This window comes from Acinonyx jubatus, chromosome D3 (genome assembly GCF_027475565.1).
Source record: "Acinonyx jubatus isolate Ajub_Pintada_27869175 chromosome D3, VMU_Ajub_asm_v1.0, whole genome shotgun sequence".
Classification (NCBI taxonomy): Eukaryota; Metazoa; Chordata; class Mammalia; order Carnivora; family Felidae; genus Acinonyx; species Acinonyx jubatus.
This window is the reverse complement of record NC_069392.1, coordinates 7,995,304-8,012,424: the sequence shown is the minus strand read 5'-3', so window position 1 is coordinate 8,012,424 and position 17,121 is coordinate 7,995,304. Positions and strand designations below refer to the sequence as shown.

The following is a 17,121-nucleotide window of genomic DNA, read 5'->3' as shown; positions in this document are numbered from 1 at the left end:
AAGGACTGAAAGCAGGGACTCAAATACATACCCATACACAAATGTCCATAGCAGCATTACTGACAATAGCCAAAAGATGGTAACAACCCAGTGTCCACCAACAGATGAGTAGATAAACAAAATGGGATGTATCTATACAATGGAATATCATTTGGCCATAAAATGGGATGGAGTTCTGATACATTCTACAACATGGATGAACCTTAAAAACATTATGCTAAGTGAAATAAATCAGACACAAAAAGCCACACGCTGTATCATTCTATTTACACGAAATACCCAAAACAGGCAAATCCATAGAGACTGAAAGTAGAATAAAGGTCACCAGATGCTAGGGGAGGAGGGAAATAGAAAGCTGGTGTTTAATGGGTTCAGAGCTTCTATTCGGGAGGATGAAAAAGTTCTAGAGATGGATGGTGATGATGGATGGTGATGATGGTTGTACAACATTGTAAATATACTTAATGCCACTGAATTGTACACTTAGAAATAGTTGAAATCAAATTTATGGTATATATATATATTTACCACAATTTTTTAAATTGCCAAAAACAAAACCAAAAACTAATGCATAGGCAACTGAGCAATTTTTACATTTTGTGGATATTTCTTTATGGTATTAAAAATATGTACTTTCTTTACAGCATCTAGACTTTCTTTTAGTCTGAGTCTCAAATGGAGGCTGTGGCCAGCTTTCTGTTCAGATTTCCTCATACCCCCAAAGGCATATAAATGTGTCTTGTAAGCAAATATTCCAATGGAGACCCCAGCAGGGCCAGCAAGCCAGAAGAACAATATTTGCAAGGATGTGCAAGGAAGAAGGGATAAGCCAGAGGTTTGTGGGTATAAATCTTACCTTTGGCTTTCTTAGGGTGCAACTCAAGCACTGACCTTGCCTGAGGCATTGACTTTGCCATCCACCATCAGGAAAAAAAAATGTCTACTTTCCTAATGGGAATAACTGCCTTCACTTCAGATAAAGCGCTAGAGGACAAGGTTCACAAAGGCACTTGCTGATCCCTGTGTTGAGTCAGGCTCATACGCAGGTAGGCATCGAATGTGCACTGCGACCATTCACAATTTGAGGACTGCCTGGCACAGCACTTGGATTCAGCTTTGCTTGTTCAGGGTACGTCTACAGTTGTGCCTGTTGCCAGGAGAGCAAAGTGGTTGGCCTCCACGGAGGGTGAGGTGGGAAAACCTGTCTGCAGCCAGGCAAAGCCAGTGAGCCATTACTGAGAGTCTTCATGATGCAGAGGCTTCTGAATGTGCCACAGAGGCCTCATCAAAAAAGGGCTGGGAAGGTCGTCCTGGAAATGAAGGTGGCACCCAGGAGAATAACGGGCAGCTGAAGCTGCTGCCTCATAGAAACACATCCAAATGTGGACCTGAAGCAGAGGGGTAAAATGACAGTGAGCAGAACATTTTAGAAGAGAAAGGAATTCCTGTGGGAAATTCACTTTAAATAAATCCAATCTAAAAGAATCTACATTTATAAAAGAAGTAAATAGTGTGGGTGAAAGTGATTTTTGTTTTACAAAGGGGTTCATAACAAGATAAGATTCCTTTCAATAACATTTCAATGAAATTATATAAAAATGGAGTCCTCCTTTTTAGGAGCTGATCTATCAAAGAGCCTGGGCTGCAAACAACAAGCTGTGAGAACCCGTGAGACCTCATCTTAGTTTTCTTATTTGCAAAAGGAAAAGGCAGGGCTGAATATGATCTCTTAAGCACTTTTATTTTTTTTAATTTTTTTTTTCAACGTTTATTTATTTTTGGGACAGAGAGAGAGACAGAGCATGAACGGGGGAGGGGCAGAGAGAGAGGGCGACACAGAATCGGAAACAGGCTCCAGGCTCTGAGCCATCAGCCCAGAGCCTGACGCGGGGCTCGAATTCACGGACCGCGAGATCGTGACCTGGCTGAAGTCGGACGCTTAACTGACTGCGCCACCCAGGCGCCCCTCTTAAGCACTTTTAATATGAAAATGATTCCTCCAGGGACGCCTGGGTGGCTCAGTCGGTTAAGCATCCAATTTCAGCTCAGGTAATGATCTCACAGTCTGTGAGTTTGAGCCCCGCGTCAGGCTCTGTGCTGACAGCTCAGAACCTGGAGCCTGCTTCGGATTCTGTGTCTCCCTCTCTTTCTATCCCTCCTCCACTTGCACTCTGTCTCTCTGTCACTCAAAAATAAACATTTAAAAAAAGAGAGAGAGATAAAAATAAAATCCAAAGTCCATACCATCGTCTCTGAGGCCCTATTTGATCTGGCCCCTGACTACCTCTCAGGGTCTTAGCTCACTTCACTCTCCTCCTTGCCCACTACACTCCATTCATACTGCCCTCTTTCTGCTCCTGGAACATACCAAGCTTGTTTGTACCTCAGGGCCCTTACACTTGTTCCCTCTGCCTGGGATCCTTTCTTCCCGATTTTCAGAGTTGGCTCCTTCCTGATGTTCAGATCTCAAATGTACTTCCTTAGAGAGGGCCTCCCTTGAGCTAGTAGATATATAAGGAATTCAACACCCAGCCAAGGATGCACATTCTTTTAGGGTACACATAGAACATTTACAAAAACAGACATTAATTAGAATATATATTTCCTTCGATGATCAATATGATACAGACTAGGTTCTCCAACTGCGTATCAATGAAATTAGAAATCGATTTTTAATTTTTTTAATTAATTAATTTACTCATTTTGAGAGAGAGAGAGAGAGCAGGAGAGGGGCAGAGAGATAGGGAGACAGAGAGAGACAATCTCAAGCAGGGTCTGTGCTAATAGCACAGGGCTTGATCCCACAAACCATAAGATCATGACCTGAGCCAAAATCAAGAGTCAGTTAATCAAGTTTAACCAACTGAGACACCTAGGTGGCCTAGAAATTGACTTTTTAAAGATGGATTTTAAAAATGTTTGGAAACCAAATAACATATTGCTAAATTACTTTTGGAAGTATTTAAAACTAGATAATAATAAAAACACCATGTCAAAATTGGTAGGACACAGCAAAAGCACTACTTTAAAGGGAAATTTATAGGTTTAAATACATTTATCAGGAAACAAAGTTTAAAAAGACATGAACTACAGTCAGTTAAGCGTCTAACTCCTGATTTGAGCTCAGGTCATGTCTCACAGTTCGTGAGTTCCACACCCGTCTTGCGCTCTGCTCTGACAGTGCAGAGCCTGCTTGGGATTCTCGCTCTCCCTCTCTCTCTCTGCTCGTGCCTTCTCTCTCTCAAAATAAATAAACAAACAACAACAAAAAGACATGAGCTAAGCATTCAACTCAAAACACTGGGAAAAAAGAGCAGCAGAACCAACTGAAAGAAACAAGAAGGAAATAATAACGATTAGGGCAGAAACCATTGAAATACAGAGCAACAGAGACAGCTAATAAAACTAAAAGCTGGCTCTATGAAAAAACTAAAAAGACAGAAGCCTTGCCAGAGATGTGTGTCTAATAAAAAGAAGCAAATAAACTAAAGAAAAAGTAGAACATAATGACAGTCACAACAGAATTTTTTTTTAAATATTAAGACGATTATAAACAACCATGGGATAATAAATTTGCATGGCTTTCTCTGACTGCCCCTACTTACTATTTTTATTGTCTGTTGCCTATCTCCTGGCACTGGAATGTAAACTTCTGGAGGCAGAGGTTTTTGTCTGTTTGGTTCCAGATAAACACCACATACTGTATAACTATTTGATGAACGCATGGATGGATGTCCCCAGTAAGCCAACACAATGAGGTCAGGTGAGTTCTTCCCAACACAGATGTTTCGGTTTGTCTTCAGAAGATTTGCCCAGGTACAAGAACAACTGCAAAGGAATCCTGGAAAAGGTCTCTGGAAGCTGATCCTACCAATGATACAGGGCTACCACACCTTGGTTATTTTGGGAGCCACTCAGAGAAGCTATGACTTTCTGGCTCACAGGCCACAACTGTGCACACATCCTGGATATGAGGAATAACAGAAGGGAAAATAGTTTGGTGGTCCCACAAGAAGTTAAACATAGAATTACCATAGGATCCAGCAATTCCGCTCTTAGGTATATACTGCAAAGAATCAAAAACCGAGGACTCAGACTAATACTTGCACACACGTGTTCACTGCCACACTATTCACACTAACCAAAAGGTGAATGCAACCCCAATGTCCATCAGCTGATGAGTGGATAAACACACAGGATATGCCCATACAACAGAATATTATTCAGCCAGAAAAAGGAATGAAACACTGATGTGTGCTACAATATGGATGAATCTCAAAAACATTATGCTAAATGGAAGAAGCCAGACACAAAATGTCGTGTGTTGTAGGATTCCATTTACATGAAACATGCAGACAGGGTGAATCTACAGAGACACAAAGCAGATTGGCAGTGGCCAGGAGCTGGGAGGGAGAGGGAAGTGGGGAACCACTGCCTAATGGGTGTGGGGTTTCCTCTTGAGGGGATACAAGTGATCTGGACCCAGATAAAGACAGTGGATGCACAACACTGTGTGTATGTTAAATGTCATGGAATTGTTCACTTTGAAATAGTTAATTTTATGTTATGTGAATACACACACATACCATACACAATACACAATACAAACCAAATACATATTTGGCCAAATGGCTACGTGTTAACATCAATAACCACAGCCCAATGTCTCTGCCATAGTACAAGCATAAATCCGAAGATTTCCCAAAGGTTTGTTATTTCAACTTTACTATTACATTTTACTAATCAAATTTTAAAGTTTGAATTTTATAGTATATGAACATTAATTCCCTAAGACTGTCCCCGGGATTGTTCCACTGAACAATTGGATATTGATTTGATGTTCACTTCAAATTGTTCAAAGGCAGAGCTAAGATACTTTTGGCTGTTTTGCCAGAACAGAGCACTGTTGATAGTGATGTTGCTATCAAATTATCAAATTTTCCTTCCTTCTAGAGACTATACCATTGTGGTAAAGACATGTCCTCCTCAACTTCTGTACTTGAAAACTGTGTTGACAATGATGATGCATTTTCATGGAAATGATCCCACAAACTAAAGCTTTGCATACTGTTTGAGGATACTTCCTGAATATTTTCAAAAGCAAGCTACAGATTTTCTTCACTCATATTTTATTTTTATTGTATTTTTTTCAGGTTTTATTTTTAGGTAATCTCTCCACCCAATGTGGGGCTTGAACTCATAACCCCGAGATCAAGAGTCTCATGCTCCACCGACTGGGCCAGCCAAGTGCCCCTCTTCACTCATATTTTAAATTTCTTCTTCTTTTTTTTAATGTTTATTTATTTTTGAGAGAGAGGTAGGGGGAAGGGCAGAGAGAAAGGGAGACAGAAGATCCGAAGCAGGCTCCATACTGACAGCACCAAGCCCTATGTGGGGCTTGAACTCACAAATTGTGAGTTCATGACCTGAGCTGAAGTCAGACGCTTAACCAACTGAGCCCCCCAGGCACCCCACATATTTTAAATTTCTATTATCTTCAGGCCTTTATTCTTATTCAAATTATTATTCAGCCACCAAAAAATCTCTCCTAATAGCCTGCCTATCAATTTTTCTATTAAACTTTTTGAAAGTTCTTTTTATTTTGAAAACAAAATCGTGTCAATCATTATTTTACTTTAGTTATAAATGTATTTTATTTATTTTTTAATGTTTATTTTTGAGAGAGGGAGAGTGAGAGAGACAGAGTGTGAGTGGGGGAAGGGCAGAGAGAGAGGGAGACAGAATCTGAAGCAGGCTCCAAGGCTCTGAGCTGTAAGCACAGAGCCCAATGCAGGGCTGCAACTCACAAACTGTGAGATCATGACCTGAGCCGAAGTTGGATGCCCAACCAACTGAGCCACCCAGGTGCCCCTCTAAATGTATATTTAAACAACTGACAACATTTCAACATATAAAGAACCTAAGGAGACCTTTTTCATTCCAGTTACAGCTAGAATACTCACCTACATTCAAAAGTGAATATTAATGTAGTAACAACATATTGCAATAACTTATAGGCCTCATTCATACTGCTCACATTGATACTCTGATTGGAGACGGTGGTTACTTAGGCAATTCCACATTCATTGATGGCGTAAAAGTTCAGAGAGGCTAGAAATGATGCTGAAGTAGTCAAATGATTACTTGGCTTTCCAGAAACTGAGACCAAAACCAAAGTCAAATGGCAGATTTGGGCCAAACAGAAAGCTGAGGCCAATGGGTCCCACCTCTAATAAAAAGGCTAATTACAGGGAACAGGAGATGAGCCTTCTGGATATTTCTCAGGGCAGGAAAGAGGCAACATTTACCCTCAGCTGGCTCAAAGAAAGTGACTGTAGTTTGTCACCTCACTTCCCATTTAATTTCCTACTGACAGAGAAATGATAAAACGAGAAAAGAGGAAGTAACTGAAGAGAAAAGACGTCTCTTTCACAAACACTTCCTCTTGGTTGAGCTAACTCCCAGGCATGCCATACATCTCTCGTATCTCAGCACAGCTCATGTCACATACCGAACACTTGAGAGTTATCAAACTACTCAGATGCATAGTGTTCAGACTACACTTAAGAACAGGAAAGAACTGGGAAAATTCCAAGAGAAGGCTTTGTGATTTGCTTACATGAACTTAGAGGTGACTATTATCTGTACCCAGACAATGGAAATTCAAAATGTTATTATCAGGTAGATATTTTTGGAGTGTGACGAGTCCTTCTCTCTGTGCTTTTGTTCTCTCTTCACCACCAATTATTACCAAGAGAAATCTTTAATGACAGACGGGGGCATAATAACTAGGAAAAAAGCAACATTTCCAGAGTGTTTTATCAAACACTAATGAGACTGAGCTTTTACTCAACTGTAAAATGGGATTCTGAGTATCACTCACATGTAGGTGGTTTTCAGAATAGACAGTGCTATGCAGAGCCAAAGAAACCTGTATTCCATTGTGTTGGATTTCGATCTGCTAGAGCTATTTATTTGGCGAATAAAATACAATAATCGCTGGGGGCTGGGAAAGATTAACACACAGTTCTGTGTATTCTAGAAATTTCTTTCTGTCTTCAATAGAGAACAAAGTAGATGGGTTTTCTTTTTTTTTTTAAATCCTGTTTCTAGGTTTATATTAGGATTTAACGACTATATATTTTTTTGAGTATTTATTTATTATTGAGAAACAGAGAGAGACACAGCATGAGCATGGGAAGGGCAGACAGAAGGGGAGACACAGAATCCAAAGCAGGCTCCAGGCTCTGAACTACCAGCACAGAGCCTAACGCGGGGCTCAAATTCACAAACCTCGAGATCATGACCTGAGCTGAAGTTGGATGCTTAACCAACCGACCCAGCCACCCAGGCGCTCCTAGATGGGTTTTCGTTATGAGACAAGTTACATAAAACGTGCACCTTTATTGCTTTTTGTTGTTGCTATTGTTTTGTTTCATTTTTATTCAGACTTCCAGGTAGGCTTGAAGTGGTTGGATAGGAGATCAGGAAAAGTGAGGTTTAGAGGCTACATTTCTTGGAAAGCCTTCCTGCTTCTTGCAACAGTCCCTTCTGTTTTTTAACAGATCTAGTTCAAGTTTAACCAGTACAAGTCTCTTGAGAGTGAAGCTTGGGGTGGACCCAGGGAGTGTGGTAAGCACTGTCAATGGGCGGTGGGGGCCTGGCTCAGAATCCATGCTATCATGAGCCTTCCTGAAGCTAGTTAGTCTAGCTTAGTCCGTCTGAGAGTCACCCACTCACCCCGATTGCCAAGGGACTTCCCCAGCTTTAGCAACGAAAAACCCCATGTCCTGGCAAACTTTTCAGTCCTAGGCAAACCGGGGCGGCTATCACCTAAGCATTTACCTCTCTTGCTTTAAGCTGTACTATATACATCCTGGGTGGGTTTCAAATCACTATAAACTTTTCAAGTTAAATCTGTGTGCTTTGTAGACTTTGTCTCTTTATATCACCTACCACAGTATCTTTTTCTATCCTTGAATAGGACTCCCACCTAGTTACCACAAAATCATCATTAAATGAGGCAAGCATTTCTACTCTGTTATAAATATTTATTTTTCCACTTATTTTTTAAGAGAAAAAATCCAAATTCACACAAATGGTCTTAAATTTTTTTAAAGCTCTCATTTTGTTTGGGTGAGAGACTTATCTTCTGTGCTTATAAAATTTATTTTGTAGGGGGATATCATTGTCCTGAGTTAGCTTTGTACATCTCCCTTGAGCCCTGGTCCTTTGCCACATATTTGAGTGTACAAAGAAAAACATACACTGAAATCCTCCCAGAAGGAAACAAACAAAACTGTCCTGAGACTAATCACTAACTAAAGTCCTTAATAATAAATTAAATTCTTTGTAGCTTAATCTGAATTAAGAATCTTATGTTCAGAATACTTCTATGGAGTTAGTAACCGTATTAGTTTCCTATTGATGCTGTAACAAACTACCACAAATTTAGTGGCTTAAAACAACACAAATATATTATTTTATAGTTCTGGAGGTCAGAAGTCCAAAATGGGTCTTGTGGGCTAACACGAGGTTACATTCCTTCTGTAGGCTGTAGAAGGAATTCACCTGTTGCCTTTTCCAGCCTCGTTCCTTGGCTCATGGCCTCCAGCTAGCAATCTCTTCCCTCTGACCTGCACTGCTGTTGTCCCAGGCCTTCTCTGACTATGTCTTCAGCAGCCCCTCCTTAACATTTTTGAAGGACCCTTGTGAAAAGCTCACCTGGATAATCCAGGACAATCTCCCCATCTCAAAATCCTTAACTTAATCACATCTGCAATGTCTGTTTTGCCAAATAAGAGAACATATTCACAGGTTTCAGGGATTAGGACATGGATGCGGAGGGGGCACATTATTCTGCCTCCCACAGTAATTAAGACACCATCTTAGAAAGTTACCAGATTTGACACTAATGGCACTGTATCTTTGGGTCTTATTTTCCTGAGTCTGTTGGATAATCCTTCCAAATATTTAGAATCTAATAGTTGTAAGTAAATTTGAGATATTTGATGACACTGTATGCTAGCATCAGGGAGCATGATGAAATGTACGGGGTTTCCAATAACTATCACCTCCATAAGCAAGATTTCTCCCATGTCAAGTTGACCCCCACAATCCTCATTATCCCTTAATCTTGGTACACACCAAGTAGTCGAGCCACAAAAACAATCCCACATAACACTGCACACTGATTTAGAGTGAACAAAACAGCTTCACCACATCTGAAGGCTGCATAATGAAATAATTAAGAGCCAAGATTCTGGAATCAGACAAACATGGACTCAAATCCTGGCTCAACTGCTTGTATGGACTCTCAGAGTCTGTTGTTCTCTTCAATGCCTACCTCATGCTTCATGGGAGACTGAATGAAATGAAGTTTACGAAGCATTTAGCAGTGTCTTGGCTGTTTTTATTACTATCATAAAGACAATGCCATACTTGACACTGTAACACTGATCTCCATTTGACATAAAGAAACACTGCCAAAAAGTTAATAGCTCTAAGGATGCACAACCAGTAAATAACCATATTCCAGTGCCTGGCATACAAAGGACCCATTCCTGAATACCTTGTTTTCAGTTAGAGCAGACCCAGTCCCTACATGTCAACCTCACAACTGTCCCATTACCTCCTGAGTTCGCAACTTCATCCCCTATGCATCCTCTACTCTCTGTCACCTTCCAAAGGGGGTGGCGTCCAAGGTCTTTTTTACATCCAAGACCAAATGTCAAAGGCGCTCGGATTTCAAAACACAGTTACAGAAAAACATCCAGTTCAGCAGCAAGAATATCATACTTCCCATTTTCTCCGTTTCAATAACCTGTAATCCCTGCTACCATGAATGAGAGAAGACATTTGCGGAGCATATATCTGATATAGAATTGTACCCAAATACATAAAGAACTCTTAAAACTTAAAGGGGCAAGTCACTCAATTAAAAAAATGGGCAAAGGATCTGAACAGACATTTCTCCAAAGATGTACAGATTGGCCAACAAGCACATGAAAAACTCAATTATCATTAATTATGGAAATGCAAATCAAATATACATACAAACATTTACATGTTTGAGTATGGGTAGATTACAGTCCATATTGATTATTTTCAGGAATCCTACTGAGATATTAGAAAATATTTCTTGTTAAAGGGACTCTGGGTTGGATAGGGTTGGGACACACAGAGGATTATCTGTGATTAGCACATGGCCTCTAAAAGAAGAGGGTTTTTTTTTTCTTCCACAACAGCTTCAGGCTTAAGGACTCCGTGGGGAAAGAAACAGTAAAATTATAAAATAATTTATTCCTCACTTTTGCTACCAACATGTTCTATATTTAGGGAATAGGCTGTTTCTGGAGGTATATATAATTATACATTTGGACTACATGTATCTGTCATTATGTTATACAATGACGTATTTCACAAGGTCTATGTGCCAGATAAGTAAATCTTACATCTTTAAATGCCCGAACATTTAATTTAAACATTTTTATTCATTAAAGATACTCCTGAACAAAGAATACAGCTTCATCTGACAGGCCTTTTGTGGCTCAAGACCATTGTAACAAACATCATTCTTACCATGCTATAACCAAATGATGCCCTAAGGTGCACTGAGGTCAGCCACCGCAAGCCTCTCAAATAAATGGTCCTAGACTTGTGCGCTTTTTGGAGTTTTTGGCTCTACTTTTCCCAAAGACTTGTTTTTATGGGCTATTAATTTCTTTTTTACTGCTCTTAGTATTGGTGGCTTCAGGCAATTCCTCCCTTTAATTGGCTGCATTGATACAAATATTTAATGCCCACATTACTGGTGACAGTACATCTTTCACCTCTTGGAACCCAGCACTATAGCCAAAGTCTTTTTAATTCCAAGTTTCAAAGCCTGCTAGGTTAAGGAGGGGAAAAATTAACATTAATTATGAGGCTATGAAGATATCTTAGTGGCAAAAGTGAAGCAAGGGGGCAGAACCAGGAAACGAAACTCAGCAGAAACCAAAGAGGTCATTTTCTTAGTCGCTCTCACCTCTGTGCCCCTTTGCCCATCTGTCTCATTCTTTTGTTTCTGCAGACTCCCCTTCTGGGCTTCTCCATGGACATGACTCTGCCACAACTGGAAGGTTACATCAACTCAGTTCTGGTCACTTGCAGAGAACAAAGAACTTCTTCTCTCCAATTGCCACAGTCCCAGAGGAGAGAATCAGGTTGGCCCTTTGGGGTTAGGTTTCCTGTGTGGCCCAAATGATAAGGTCACACAGTATAAAAATGGCTGTTGGGGCCACCTCTGCAAGGGAGGGCAGTTTTTAGAGGAAGAGCATTGTGGTAAACTGGCTTAGTGTACAACAAAGGAGCCAGATGATTCATATGTCAGAACTTAATCTAAATTACAAATAAGCTCTGTGTGAGGGCCCGAGGAGCTCCCCTGTGAAGAAAAAAACATGAGGCTTGGCCCCATTTTTGTGTATGTATATTGTTTTTTTCTGAGGCCTTGGTTGTCTACTCCCTGTTTCTTTTCTTTTCTTTTCTTTTAATTTGATATGATTCACACACCGTACAAATCACCCTCTTAAAATGTGCAGTTTGGTGACTTTCAGAATATTCACAAGGGTTCTATAATTATCACCATTATGCAATTTCTGGAACATTTCATCACCCCAAACAAATTGCATACTCATTGGCAATCAATCCCCATTATTCTTTTCCCCCAGCCCTAGGTAACTGCTAATCTACTTGCTACTTTTCCTACTCTGGACATTTCATATGAACAGAATCACATAAGATTTGGCCTTTTGTAACTGGCTTTTTTCAGTTAGCATTATGTTTTCAAGGTTCATGCACATTGCAGCATGTATCTGGGTTCCATTTCTTTTTATGGCTAAGAAATAGTCCATTGTCTGGACATACCACATTTGTTTCCCCATTCATCAGCTGATAGACGTTTAGGTGATTTCCACTTGTTGGCTACCAGGGATGATGCTGTGAACATTGATGCACAAGTTTTTGCATGAACATCTTTTCAATTCTCTTGCTGTACAGAACACTGTCACCTGGTAATTGTGTAACATTTTGAGGAACGGCCAAACTGTTTTCCAAAGGGGCTGTACCATTTTACTTTCCTGCCAATTATACAGCAGTGTAGGAGTCTTCCAATGTATCCATAGGCTTGCCATCTTTTTGATTGTCCCTCATCTTAATTATAACTATGCTAGCGGATGAAGTGGGATCTCACTGTGATCTTGATTTGCATTTCCCTAGTGCATGACACTGAACATCTTTTTATGTTCTTATTGACCATTTTGTATCTTCTTTGTAGAAATGTCTATTCAAATCCTTTGCCCATTTTCAATTGGGTTGTCATTTTACTGATGACTTATAAAAGTTAAATAAGAACTCTTAGGATATTTAAGATACTATACCCTTATCAAATACATGATTTGTAAATATTTTTCACATTCTGTATTCTTTTCATTTTCTTGATGTCCTTTGAAGCACAAAAGTTTTACATTTTGATGAAGCCCAATTTGTCTTTTTTTCACCTGTGCTTTAGGCATCATGCCTAAAAAACCACTGCCTAATCCAAAGTCACAAAGATTCACACCTGTTTTCATTTGAGTCTTACAGTTTTGCTCTTATGCTTAGGTCTTTGATGCATTTGGAGTTAATTTTTATACATGGTATGAGATAGGGGTCCAACTTCATCATATGCATGTAGATTTCCAGTTGTTCCAACACCATTTATTGAAAAGACTTCTTTCCTTATTGAATTATCTCGGCACCTTTACTGAAAATCTCATTTTTTAAAAACTAAATTCCCAAGGTTGCTCAGTAACTGACTATACTCAGTCAAGTATACAACAAATATGCAACTGGATGTGACTTATGATGTAGGTATGTGAAAAGTCCCAGCTGTAATCAGCAGTTACTTTCACTTTACATAAACTAAGATTACTCTGGCTAGTACAATGGATATATTTTTATTTATTTATTTTGAGAGAGAGAGCCGACGCAAGCAGGGGAGAGGCAGAGAAAGAGGGAAAGAGAGAATCCCAAGCAGATTCTGGGCTGTCAGTGCAGAACCTGATGCAGGGCTTGATCTCACCAATCTCGAGATCATAACCTGAGCTGAAATCAAGAGTTGGACACCTAACACTAAGTGACACCCAGGTGCCACTATATTCACTATCTTGACTAGTGATGGTTCCCTGGATATATATACATGTCAGACTTAAACAATTGTACACTTTAAATATGTGCAGTTTACTGTACGTCAATTATACCTCAAGAAAGTGGTTTTATTATTTTTATTTTTATTTTTTTTTAATTTAAATCCTAGTTAGCATATAGTGTAATAATGATTTCAGGAATAGAATTTAGCGATTCATCACTTACATATAACACCCAGTGCTCATCCCAACAAGTGTCCCCCTTAATGCCACTTACCCATTTAGCCCATCCCCCCACCCAACACTCCACCAGCAACCCTCAATTTGTTCTATTTAAGAGTCTCTTATGGTTTGTCTCCCTGTTTTTATCTTATTTTTGCTTCCCTTCCCTTATGTTCATCTGTTTTATTTCTTAAAGTCCACGAGTGAAATCATATTTGTTCCTCTGACTTATTTCACTTAGTATAACACACTCGAGTTCCATCCATGTTGTTATAAATGGCAAGATTTCATTCTTGTTGATCGCTGAGTAATATTCCATTACACACACACACACACACACACACTTTTTTTTTTAATTTTTTCTTAACGTTTTTATTTTTGAGACAGAGAGACAGAGCATGAATGGGGGAGGGGCAGAAAGAGAGGGAGACACAGAACACACCCCCCATCTTCTTTATCCATTCATCAGTCATTGGACATTTGGGCTCTTTCCATACTTTGGCTATTGTCGATAGTGTTGCTATAAACATTGGGGTACATGTGCCCCTTTGCATCAGCACTCCTGTATCCTCCGGATAAATACTAAATAGTGCAATTTCTGGGTCATAGGGTAGTTCTATTTTTAATTTTTTGAGGAATCTCCATACTGTTTTCCAGAGTGGCTGCATTCCCACCAACAGTGTAAAAGGGTTCCTTTTTCTCAGCATCCACGCCAACATCTGTTGTTGGCCGAGTTGTTAACGTTAGCCATCTGACAGGTGTGAGGTGGTATCTCATTGTGGTTTTGATTTGTATTTCCCTGATGATGAGTGACATCGGTTGGCCATCTGGATGTCCTCTTTGGAAGTGTCTGTTCATGTCTTTTTCCCGTTTCTTCACTGGATTATTTGTTTTTGGGTGTTGAGTTTGATAAGTTCTTTATAGATTTTGGATACTAACCCTTTATCTGATATGTCATTTGCAAATATTTTCTCCCATTCTGTCAGTTGCCTTTCAGTTTTGCTGATTGTTACCTTCACTGTGTAGAAGCTTTTTATCTTGATAAGGTCCCAATAGTTCATTTTTGCTTTTGTTTCCCTTGCCTCTAGAGACATGTCAAGTAAGAAGTTGCTGCAGCTGAGGTCAAAGAGGTTGTTGCCTGTTTCCTCCCCTAGGATTTTGATGGCTTCCTGTTTTACATTTAAGTCTTTCACCCATTTTGAGTTTATTTTTGTGTATAAGAAAGTGATCCAGGTTCATTCTTCTGCATATTGCTGTCCAGTTTGCCCAACACAATTAGCTAAAGAGACTGTCTTTTTTCCACTGGATAATATTCTTTCCTTTGTCAAAGATTAGGTTGCCATATGTTTGTGGGTCCATTTCTGGGTTCTCTATTGTGTTCCATTGATCTGAGTGTCTATTTTTGTGCCAGTACCATACTGTCTTGATGATTACAAGCTTTGTAATACAGTTTGAAGTCTGGAATTGTGATGCCTCCAGTTTGGTTTTCTTTTTCAGGATTGCTTTGGCTATTTAGGGTCTTTTCTGTTACATACAAATTTTAGGATTGTTTGTTCTAGCTCTGCAAAGAATGTTGGTGTTATTTTGATAGGGATTGCTTTTAAGTTTTTTTGTTTTTTTTTTTGATGTTTATTTATTTTGGAGAGAGAGTGCACACTCAAGTGGCAAGCGGAGGAAGAGCAGACAGAGGAGGAGACAGGGGATCCAAAGCAGGCTCCACACTTTCACTACAGTGCCTGATGGAGGGCTCGAACCCACAATCACGACCTGAGCCAAAGTCAAATGCCTAACCGACTGAGCCACCCAGGTGCCCCAAGAAAGCAGTTTTTAAAAACAGGTAAACTAAGGGCAAGAATGTACATGAAATAACTTTCTTTTCCTAATCATTTTTCAAGATCAGTTTCTCTGGTTGGTCCTAAGGATAGATTACCAACTAGTAATTTAGGAAAACTTGTTTATACATTTCTCTTACCTGCTTTGTTCCCAAACACAAGCAAACCATTTAAATTCAAGATTTTTAAGGCTGGGACCATCTCATTACTATTGGATAAGTATGAATGAGAGCTAGAACTGAGTTTGGGCCCTTAAGGAAAGCATTTTAAAGTTTCCTTCCAATGAGAATTTAGCAACTGGATTTTCCTTTTCTACACAGAATTTAAGACCTCCCAAAGGCACCAAGCTCCATTTTGGCAGAGATTTCATCTATCTGTTCGCCCTCATACCCGTAGCATTAAGAATACTGCCAAGCACACAACAGGCACTCGGTAAATATCTGTCAAATGAATGAATAAAATTCCACTTAAGCTGTCACCACCTTTTCTTAGGACCATTTTGGACTGAGGCAGGTGGCAGCTCTATGCCTCCTTCTAACTCAACAATTCCATCTCTAGAGGTAGATATTGTCTGTTTTCTCCAAATTTTCTTATTATTCACTTTTTTGTATCTGGATAAATAAGGTGGTATGGCTTAGGAAACTCACATCCAAGAAATGAACTAAAATATTATATCAAAGATTATGCCTAGGATCCACAAACTAGAAGCAACCAGATAAGAACAGTTAGGAAAATCACGGCATACCCTCTGTAAGAAATAGTCCATTTATTAAAAATGAACATTATAACTAGACTGCAGTAACATAGAAAACAGTAGTGTAAACCAGAAAAAACATCATCATTGCCTATGATTTACAAACTACAACTTTACACACATCTACCCGTGAGAATTCATACTTCATGAAGGCAGGCTGTTTGGGTTTGTTCTGTTCACCGAACAGTGCCGAGCATATTGAACAGTGCCGAGCATAATAGTGTTTATTAATGCTTGTTGAATGAATTAATAAACTAAATATAAAACATATCTTTGAAAACATACCTGAAAGGGAATGAGCAAACGTGGAAAATTATGTTCGAGTAGTGGAACTGTGGGTGTTTCCTCCACTTCCCTCTATTTTCCAAGTCTCCCTAAAGTTGTGATAAAACTGTCTCAGTTGAAAGGATGGTCACAGAAACCCCTTCCTTGTCCTGTAGCTAAGGAAGCATCTGAATTGGAGTAGGGATGCGACCTGACTGCAATTCCAAGAGGGCCACTTGAAAGGGTGTGTGACTCCAGCCAAGGGCTCCTCGGGCACCTGACATACAGGCTTTTCCTCCAGAGGTTGAGAAGGCACAAGTTTGGACCTCCAAAGGGACTACTTTTTCTTCTATGTTGCCCCCGTCCCCGACAGGTCACTCGTACCTCCTAAACCACCTAAAGGAGTCGCTCACTATCCCCCCGCCCTCCCACTTCAGCCCCCCTGAGGCGTAACTCATTCCCAAGGGAGCGGTCACTCTCCTCCATGGCTCTATCTCCACTAAGCCGGTCACTTGTTCTCCCCGGCCCTCCAGAGGGCCATTCATTCACGGAGAGAGGGTCACTCCTTCCTGATAGAACCAATCCCACTTTGCGGGGGTCGCTCGCTCTCCCCGGCCCTACTGATGGGGTCACTCGTCCTCAAGGGGGAGCGCACCCCTTCCCCACCGGCCCCACTCTCCGTGGAGAGAGCCGCTCGTACCGAGGCGGAGCGTCGCCTTCGCCCGGCCCCAGCCTCGAGGCGCAGCACCGCCTCCTTCCGGGCCCTGCCTCGCGCGTGGCGGCGCCGCGGGCTCCCGGAGGCCTGGGCGGGGCTCCCGCGCGGATACGAGGCGGCGGGCCGGGCGGCCGGGCCCAGAGCGCCGAGCTGGGGCGGCGGGACGGCAGC

At 40.6% G+C, this 17,121-nt stretch overlaps 1 protein-coding gene across 2 annotated transcripts in view; it reads right to left on the bottom strand.

The window, feature by feature from the left end:
- The window catches only part of IFT81 (intraflagellar transport 81), a 231,797-nt gene extending 214,677 nt beyond the window's left edge, over window positions 1–17,120 (bottom strand). Inside the window, exons 1-2 of one of the 2 annotated variants that reach the window (XR_008291618.1) lie at window positions 16,936–17,120; window positions 16,257–16,345 (exon numbers count right to left, since the gene is read on the bottom strand). The gene's annotated coding sequence lies outside the window, so the exon portion shown is untranslated. Of the gene's footprint in view, window positions 1–11,026; window positions 13,289–16,256; window positions 16,346–16,935 lie in introns of those variants that run through there. The other variant, XR_008291620.1, reaches the window with a different exon arrangement.
- Window position 17,121: the final 1 nt, after the last annotated feature.